The sequence below is a fragment of the Harpia harpyja genome, chromosome Z, assembly GCF_026419915.1.
Source record: "Harpia harpyja isolate bHarHar1 chromosome Z, bHarHar1 primary haplotype, whole genome shotgun sequence".
NCBI classification, from domain to species: domain Eukaryota; kingdom Metazoa; phylum Chordata; class Aves; order Accipitriformes; family Accipitridae; genus Harpia; species Harpia harpyja.
In genome coordinates, this window is record NC_068969.1 from 60,136,517 (window position 1) to 60,146,922 (window position 10,406).

The following is a 10,406-nucleotide window of genomic DNA, read 5'->3' on the forward strand; positions in this document are numbered from 1 at the left end:
AGTGAAAAAAGAAGAGAAAAACCTGGAATGTTCACATGCCATCTCTGTGTTGTAGCTTCTGACACAGGAAAAGCCTTTCAAAGGCACTGCAGGAAGGAACCTTCTGAATTATCTGTGCTCTGGGAGAGGTATTGAAGGGCAAAAAGTGGAAGAAACCAGTGAGTCTTTCTGCCATTACATGCCTTTTGCTAAAACTTGAACAGAAGCGACACGCCCAGAGCATTCTGGTTCAGAATTCATGCAGTGACACATAAAGGTAACTTGCAGCCTTGGCAATTAAGACATATGCTCCACCACACTGTCCCATCAGATTATCAGTCTGTTTGTGAATTTGCCTATACCGGGGCTGCAGAGCAGACTTGGCTTCTCATTGCTTTCCAACAGTGCCACTTCCCGGTTTAATTGAACCAGTGCACTTCTTCAACCACTGATTTGTAAGAAAAGCTAGGATGTGGACTAGACATGTTGTCCTAGGCAGGAATCAGTCCAGGAACCCAGCTTGCCCTACTGTAATGGGCTAAAGTCCTAGGTCTGAAAGTGAGGGTGCTTGAACCAGGAGAAAGTCTGATATTCTCCTTTCAAAGTTTGTTCATATCCTGAGGAAAGTTACAGTAACTGTTTTGGGAGCACCCCAACCAGTTCCAAATCCTCCATTTACTCTTCTTGACTAAATATGATTAACAGCCACCAAGCTACAGCATGCTTCAAATGTCCCCAGCTAGCTCCCCAGGACAGATGGGAGGATCTCTACTCATTACAAAGCTAATGTATTACTAGATTAGCCTCCTGAATTTTACACCCTTCTACTATGTTCTCATTGCTCCAAATATGCCTCTGGAAAGTTAAATAAAATTCACCACTATGAAATACCCAGGAGTTGCTGCTGGCTTCCCATAGCTGAGTGCACTGCAGACATCTAAATCGAACGTTTCCTAGGGACAACAGTTAATTTACTTCAGATATTAGCTGTGAAGTCTCACAGAATCCTGCAGTCCTCCAGTGTCTCTCTAAGGCAGGCAATGGTCAGCTGCAAGCTTAAAAAAGAAATGCTGGAATGTGAAGGGACACCGTGAATATTTAATCACTTGCATGCATCGCTCCTTAGGGTACTACAAATATTTAGAGAACATCATCTCTGTCTTTCTCCAAATGTAAGATACATGGTGGTAATGAAACTGCAGTGGGTGAGTATTAAAAATACCTCCCTGCAGAGATTTTTAGAAGCGGTTTATGTGACTTTCACACAGCTTTCTCTGGTACTGTTTATAACCAGCCCAGCCCTCTGAGGTGCCCTTGAAATATTTCATTATATCAGCATGTACCATTCTGCATACACTGCTGGTTCCCTCAGGCACAAAGCAGTTAAAAGACATCATCCTGCAAAGAGTGCATATTTTTCAGCTTTAGTTTATGTTCCAGAAAGCCCATGAAAGCCTGGAAGGAGCTCCAAAATGATCCAGAGCTCCAGGACTGACCTGACTTAGACCTCCAATCAGTTGTGCAGCCCAGTAAAAGGATATTTTCCTCATCTCTCTCTGTACTATGACATCTTTTCTGTGTTAATGTAATAACATATTGGAAATTTTTCAATAAAATATTGCTCTGGAGAGGTCTGCGAATGGTAAATCCAAGAATCCCAGGTGTCGACCACCCATATTCCCTTGCTCTCCTAGAGCTGTTGCCTTGAGCCCTGTAAATACTACTTTGTATGCAAAAGCATACAAAAAAACCCTCAGAACCTTTCTACGTTTGTAAATCTCTGACATGAAACACAAAAGTTGAAATAGGCAAAGGGTCTGAAGTAGAGCTTTAGAATACGAAGTCAATAGCCATTTTGCCCTCAAACTCAACTGGTTAACAGTGACTGTGCCCTCTGCATGACAGGCAACATAAACTCCTGTGTGACGCCAATACCTCTACTTGAAAACATTGTCTGGGAGTCCTTCAGTCAGAAACATGTGAAAGAAAGTACTGCTCCAGACAGCTGATCAGATCAGTCCTCTCCACATCCAGCATGGGCAGATGGCCAAGCATGGGAGAAAAGACCCCAGGTGAGGGTGAGGACAGGAGAAATGTGGAGTGCTTTCTGAAGAGAAGTTACCTCCAAAAATGTATTTGAGCATACAGAACCAATGGTCCTTTAGCTCACAAACAGTTTGAAATTAGTTTGTACAGGAACCAGAAAAGCCATTAATACCCTAAAGTTGAATGCCACGGAAGTGCACCATGGAAGGAATTGCCAGGTAGGCTGAGAAACAACATCCCTCATCCCAACATCAGACAGTTTACATCAGCTGTGAGCTCCTTTGAGCAGTTGTGTTCCAGTTCCCAATGTCCCATACACAGCCTTGGGATTATCAAGCATTATTCACAGCTTTCTCTCCAAGGCTTTTCTTGCACAAAGGATTGCATTTAGGTGACAGCAAATAGATTTCTTTAAAATGCTCCAGGACCTCAAGAGCAGGCAGGTGCACTGCCAAAGTATTTCACTGGAAAAATTTAACATAGGCATGCCCAGGAGGGTTTTAAAATTAATTCGCTTCCCCTTCCCTACAAAGTAGGTGGAGGCCTTAAACAAAGTTTATTCAAAATGCCTTGGAAATTTCATAATCTAGCTTCAAAATGAAAAAATAAAAAAAAAGGCAAAAAAGAAAAAAGCTACCTGATTTAAGGATTCGTGATAAAAACAGTACTAAGGCTGAGGGAACTTGGTGGTGCTTGAGTCACGAGACAAAACACATATCCCCTTAGGGCCAGCAACATTTTTGTGATGCAGCACCTGCCTGCCCAGCCCTCACTTCTCTGCATATTTTATAAGCTTCAGGGTCACAGGTGCAAAACAAGACAATAGCTTATTCAAAATGGCATCAGGCAGCAGGAAAAACAGGTGGTGGTGTGTTCCCAGCACCCTGAGGAATGGTGACAGTAAGGTAATTGGGCCAACTGATGAAGGAAATGGGGTCCATCCCTGGCTCTGGCACTTCCTCTCTGTGGTTACCTAGTTAATTATCTCCAGATAAAAGCCAGGCAAGTGCTTTGTTCATGAAACACAAAGGCTGTGTGATGGATGGTTAATCCCATGTTGGCAGCCATTACCTCTGCAGAATAACCACAAAGTCTGACTGCCCCACATGCGGCTGAAAATGTTCTTCATCATCATCCATGCAAGGACAGACTGTCCAGTCTTTCCAATGTGAGAAGTGGGCAAGGCCTGCAACCAGCTCTCCTCTACTACCCCTCCTGCTATTCTGCACACCCACAGCAGCAAAACTGAATCACTTTTGCACCAGGAGGATTTTTGTTCTTCTCTATTTAATTCTGAACAGAGGCAAGTATACCCTCGGAGCATACTTATTTGCTCTTCAGGTCCAGTCATAGGGATGCTTGAAGGGAAAGGAACTCACTAGTAGCCACATTATTTGCATTAGTATTCCTTAAAAATAAATAGGCTGGGGGATGGTAGCAAGGGCAAAGCAGTAGGAATGCAGAATTTGTTTTGTACTGTAGTTAAAGGTTATAATTTGGCACTTGACACCATCATTTGAGCACTTCAGTCATATCATAGCTGCCCCAGGAAGCCTTGAGCAAGATGGCATTCTCTAAGCTAGGTCTAGTGGGGCAAACAAGCAGTCTGTGTGGCCAGGACATGCCATGCAACTTTGCCATGCTTGCACGTCACATGTGAGACCTGCTGTTACAGCCCATCTCATACTCCAACAGCATTCTTCTGTGTCAGGAAGACGACTGTCATGTCAGATGCACATAGCCCGAGACTGGCATGACCCTGACACTGCCACATGGGTTGGACCTCATGCCTCAGTCTTTCTATGTCGCTTCACCTAACACATAGTTGTTAGGTTATGTGCTCATAGCTTTAGCTCATCTGCACACCCACAAAGGAGCACAGAAAGACACCGACGGGGGCAAACAGTACCAAGACTAGAGGAGCACAGGGGCACAATGGCAGGCAAATTAAGGACTCCTGAGGACCCTTGTCCAGCCCTTCCCAGGGCTGTCCCAGGAGAACCATCAGCCCAATGACTAGGTGCAATACCCACCACGATAAGTCATGGGGAGCAGCTCTCCAGATCAGGTGTCTGAGGGGGTCTGCTGCCTAGGGCTATGGGATATATTATGGGATGCAAGGGAAAAGCAGTTCTGGATTGCCACAGGACTTATTATGGGATGTTTAGGGGAGTAACCAAAGGCAGGAAGAGGGAGAGGCTTAGGTGATCTGGGGAGGAAAATACATGGGGAAAAAGAGGGTTAAGGGGACTAAAAGGGCCAGTTTTCTGTAAATACTTGGCTGTTCAGTACCCATGTCTAACCATGACCTGCACCTGAGCAGTGCCTGTCTTATCTTCATAGTGAATTCCTGTCTAACTCCTTCCGGGGTGAGGGGCGTCCTGTTCAGTGTGCTTGTTGGTCTGCAGGGACCTGAGTGTCAGCAACTGCAAGTCAGACCACAGGTCGGAGGGCCTGGGGTGCCAGCAGCGGCAGCAAGTGTGGCTGTGTGAGTGAGTGTGTGAGCACTAGAGAAGGTCAAGCCAGACGAGATGGTGAATAGGTAAAGTGGCCTGGGAACAAGGGGCTGAATGGGCCAGCTCTGACTGTAAGAGTGCCTGGGTGTCTCTAGGAGCGAGAGCACAGGGGATCGTCTATGGGACATGGGGATTCCTGGCAAGTTCTGTCTGTGTGATGGTCTGTACCAGCAACTGGAGTGGACCTGTGGCCTCGGAGGCATGTATGTCCAAGTGACAGCAACTGGGGAGACTGGGTTACAGGGGTCAGCTACTGGGCAGTCTGGGGGTCTGAGCCCAGCTGCTGGAGAGATCCACCTTGTACCAATTAAATTTTTCCTGTGAATGACTACAGGTGAAGTTTGGAGGCCCCAACACACGCAGACATACACAAGCACGTGCAGTCTGCGTGTTTTGTTACTGGTGCCAGTTCTGAGCTTTTGTTTCATCTTTGGATTCTAGATAGAAGAGCCTGTGTTTCTCAAAACTTTGCTCTATCCTAGATCCCTAAAGACCAATACCATCAATCTGTTCTTTGATTAACAAAATAAACTAAAATCCATGACTTCATCCACTTTCTGCTTTGTCAAGCATATACATCTCACTTGGTGCTGTCAGAGCACAACCTCTTCCATTTGGAACCAAGTGCTGGGAATTGAGCACAGCTTTGCAGGCTGGACTGCACTGATCAATTTAGCAGCAGATTAAGAAAGATGAGGATAAACACTGACTAGCCCCAACAGCAGGACTGCATGAGGATGTTAAAGAATGGCAGCTAAAGAGAGCTTTTCTCCAATATTGACAGACAGAGGAAGCTGACAGTATTCAACAAGCGTCACTAAGCCTGAAATCTGGCTGTGCTACATGGAAGCAACACTGAAAACAAACACACTTTTGTGAGCAGAGTGCTGTTCAGCATCTGGTTCTTTTGCTATATAGCATGGATATCTTTTGCTGTTCTAAAGCAAGCTGCAAATGGATCACCAGCTGGCAAGGAACACAGTTTTGGAATAGAAACCCTTTTGCACAGTAAGACAAAACACAGATGCATGAGCTTCAAGGAAAGCCAATAGCTCATATAGCTCAGCTTTCATGCCCATTAAGCAAGAAGCTGGGCTTAAGCATGGTGGAGGACAAAACCAAGACGCTTCCTGAATTACAATTCTTATGGCAAAAAAGATGTCTTGGCATACAACCCAGTGTACATGTGACAAAATTAACTGTCACTGGTGTGCATCAGATTATCTGCAGCCACCACCTACCTCATCCACTTCTCTGCAGATGTCTAGACCCTGTAGTTATAAGGGAATTTCTAACTGCTTCTGTACTGTAGTTCAGAGTATGGATCCACCATGCCTTGGCCTAACTGCTTGCTCCCACGGTGGGTTTTTTTGTCACCTGAGCAGTCCAACACTGTCCTGTTACCATTAATAATCCCCAAATGAACCAGACAAAAAAATCTTTGGAAGGAGCTGCCATTGCGTGATGCAAGATTCTCTAAAGTAAAACAGAAGGAGATAAGGGAAAGCCAACCAAAGTGTTCTTTGACAGATAAAGAAAGAAAAACTGCAGTTAAAGCAGGAAAGTCCATTTCTAAAATAAACAGAGCTGTTTCTGGAGTCCAAGACCAAGAAGACTTACAAAAGGTGGAACGAGCAAGGAGCCTGAACATGGTGTAAACCTATAAGCACTTTGACTGCAGGAGCTGAGTCTGCTGTCATGTTGTAATCTGTCAGCACAGTGCTCCCAAGACACCAATGAGTCCCTGCCAGCAGATGGGTGGGTTCTAACTGACAGTGGCTATGCATCAGTGCTAAGTTTAGCATAGTTGCATGCATCTCTGATAAAACTGATCTGTCAGAGAACAGATGGATAGATGAACCATTGACTTGTCAGTTAATGACTGCACCCTAGCTGTCACTTTGATGGTGTGTCATGGCCATTCTCTGAAAGATACGGCTTCTCTGCCCTGATGCTGTCTGGCCAGTGGCCATTCATCAAGCTATGTGTTGTCCCCGTCTTTGGATGCCCTTCTTGTTACTTCAGGGCTTGCCTCTCCCACTGGTTGTTTCATCATCGCAGAGGTGCTCCAACGACCCTGGAACACCCCAGGACACAGCTTCTTCCCCACCAGCTGTGACTGGCCACCTCAGAGTTTCTAACCAAGACTCCCTCACAGCCACATGACTCAATACTGGTCGTCTTGCACTAGCTTCTGCATTAGGGCAGTTGGGTCACTGGGACATGCTCAGCACCCAGCAACATGCAAGGGAAAATTAAGAGATATTCAATACAAAATCCAAATACCCTCATGTACTGCAGCAGGCATTTCCCTACTAGTGTCTTCCATTGTGCGCTTCTCCAATTAGCTAATTACTTTACACACATACAACGCATAGACTTCTCAGTCATCCTAAGTACCCCCTGCGAACCCTGTGCTTTTTATGTTGTCCAAGCACAACTTCAGTGTTTCCCAGTCAGCTCACCCTTCCTGATGGTCTTCAGAACCTCCTGTAGAATTCTGTTTTTTCTTTGACAGATAACAAACAGCCTTCAGATTAAGTCTATTATTAGTATGTAACAAGCAGCTGTCCTTTCAGCTCCACAGCCACAATAATTACATTTTGTATTTTCCAGGCACTTAGTGCGTTAGTCTACACGCAATTCCTACCTCTTTCCATGAACTGTGGACAATAATTCATTGGTAATAAAACCAGCCTCTGCTCCCAATTCCAATCACCAAAACCAGACAACTGTAAGTCATTTGTACTGTTACCAGTACCTATGTATGCAATTTGTACAAACGAAACTGATCATGACTAGCTTTCCTGCACCTGACTGCCTCTTCTTCCCAAACACCCCATCACTTATAACAGGCAGTTGCATGGGCCATGCTCTGTCCCACAGCTACTCAGAATGCCACAGAACATTTTCATTCAGCATTTGTTTAGCAGCAAGATGCTTATTCCCCGCTGCCCTTGGGAAAATTGAGTGAGGTGGCTGCTTGGCTGCAAAAGCCTGTGGGTTGCAATCCAGTGTGATCAGGGAGGAATTTTGCCTTGAAGCCCGGCAGTTGTTGAAGCAAAGACACACATGTGGATGCCTGACCCTGCTCTAACCAGGCACTGCACGACAGCAGGCACCTATGCTAGGAAGGTCTCTTGTTTTTCTGGGACAGTCATACACACAGATTAAACTGTACCCCGGCAATTAAAATCTACAGGAACATGCCAGTGCTCTGGCCAGCAAGGACATAGGCACCTCAGAGACCAGCCACCAGGTGATCTCTGCACTGTGTCAGAAACACAGGGCTGTGCTTAAGGTGCCTCTGCATCTCACACCCCCTCTGCAGTGTTGGGCTTCCTTGTCACAGCAGGGCACTAGTACTTCCCATGTGGAGAGCCACTGCACCAAGCACCTCCGGCTCCTAGCACAAAGCAGAAAGCTGAACTGTCATCTGCACCACTTAGCTATGCTTCATATCAAAGTTCTCTCGTTTCCCTATTTTTCTTTCTCAGCATGCCCATGTGAATGTCTGCCTTATGCAACTCTGGTTTAACTTAACCAAGGCACTACTGAACACTGAGCAGTCAAACTCAGAACAGAGCTTTCTGCAGGGCAATGTGAGATATCACAGTTGCCCATCACAGAATCCAAACTCACCTGCTAGCAACTCTTTCCATGTGTTTAGCTTCCAGCCATTCTGACTAAAACTAGCAAAGTTTCTGTAAGACTTTGTGAACCAGAGTAGAACTTTGTAAACCTTGTCTGAACATGGGGATCCTCTAATCCTGAAATCTCCGGACAAGAGCAATGGTGAAGCAGTCCCTGTCATATCAAAATGCACGCACACTTGTTTTCTACGGAAAGAGGAGACTTTCTCCAGAATGAGAAGCCAGTTGTCCTCAAGTCAGAACACACAATATCTGTTGAGGTGCCAGTGGCAGAGGGTCCAGAAACAACTACTCAGTATCTTTGTTTCAAACCAGCATGATCACCATTTTCAGGCAATGCTCACTGCTGCAATAAAATCCAGAGAAAGCCTCAAAGCTAAGCAGAGGATGCAGTTGAAATCATCATGTCTCAGATATTGCAGCTGCGGACTGTAAGGCTGAAAAGAAGCAGAGAAAGGAATCTTTTCCAGAGGATGTGAAAGCAGGACCAGAGGATACATTCTACTTGACATCCAGGTTCACCACTCTACTAACAGTCTCTTTCCAGGCTCTCTCAGAAATGAGCAAAACACATTTAAAACAATAATCCAAGTTATGCTGTCACAATCCATTTAAGCAATGTCTTTGTAACCAGCTTAAGTGGGAAAACAAAAGCATTTAGAGAATATATTGTATTATAAAATATACCAAAGCAGAAATATTGCTCTGCAGCCTGCTGAGAACTAGCAGAACAGCGCAGAAGTATTATTTGCTGCATCAGCAGTCAGCATTTTTCACAGCAATGGAGACCTTCATATGGTACAGCCTTAGAGCATCCAGAATAAAAGGCTTTCTGTTCTGTTGAATGAAGGGGTCAAAATTCAGGCAAGGGACAGTGAGCTTTTGCATCAAAGGAGAAAATAAATAAATAAATAGCCTTAACAACTTTCATGAAAATGAAGCTTCCCTTCCCTCAGGTGTGCGAAGGAAAAATTACATGCTACAGGCAGAGGCAGAAAACAAGAGGCAAGGCTGTAAGGACAGCACCCCCTCATGGAAACCATCCAGTCAGTCTTCCTATTGAAGCTAGTTGCTTGGATTTTTGTTCTGTTCTTATTTTCACAGATATGGTATATGTTTGGATACATCAAAATACAATCACTACACACAACATACAAAGCACCGACATGTCGAATTCAAACCCATCAATACAACATCTCTACACAGTGACAGTACAAGTCCAAGAATATTGTCATGTGAAAGACTAGACATGTTTAGATAGACGCGACCCACATCCTACTGTTAGTGGGGGAATCTCTCAGTACTCTTAAAAACTTTCTTCTCCACTAAGGCCAGGCCACTGCTTGAATTTCTCACAGAAAAGCTAATCAAAAGGAAGCTTGGGGGAAAAAAAATTCACGAAAAGAAAAAGCTAAATGAGGTCCATGTTAGAAGTTAAAGACATGCAGGAACTTTTTACATGAGGGTGCATAGAAAGCTGCATTGCATTATACCTCTATTCAGACACTTACTCAGATGTGGTACTGGATTAAGCTTAACTGAGTTGAGATCTATTTAATCCTGAGTGACTATCCCTGCACCAGGGTTTAAACAGCTGAATTTATCTATCTTAAGTTCACATATTCCATCAAAACGAATTCTTTTTTCTGACTGCTCCAATCTCAAGGAAACCCCAAGGAAGTTATTGCACAAAAAGAAATATTCTGCTTGTAAGTACTGATTTTTACAGCAGAATACTCAATCAATGGAATAAGAAAAATCAGTTACATACAAAATAAGAAATACTGGTTAGACCTTGCTCACATTGAATTACCTCTGGGGAAAAAAATGCAGCTGGCTGCTATTAGCTGCAGGGCAGGTTTATGCTTTCAGGGCTAGCTAACACAACTATTAGCACAATTTCGTGTTGTGAGGCTTGGGAATTTCAGTCAAACTGGAACTGTTCTTACTCTTATTTATTAGATTAGTACCACGTTCAGGTAATGAGGGGAGTTAGTTCAATTCCATGATGTATTTCTGTTGTTTAGGTCTTCCATGTTTTGCAATCTAGTTTTAAATGACTCATTTCAAACTAACACAAAGTAATGGCAATAAAAGATAAAATGTCAAAGAAGTTATTTTTTTCTGTCCAAATCAAAGCCAGAGAATAGTCTGAATTCCTAGAAGTATATTTTACATGGGACAATACAAAACATTGACTTACAAAACAATT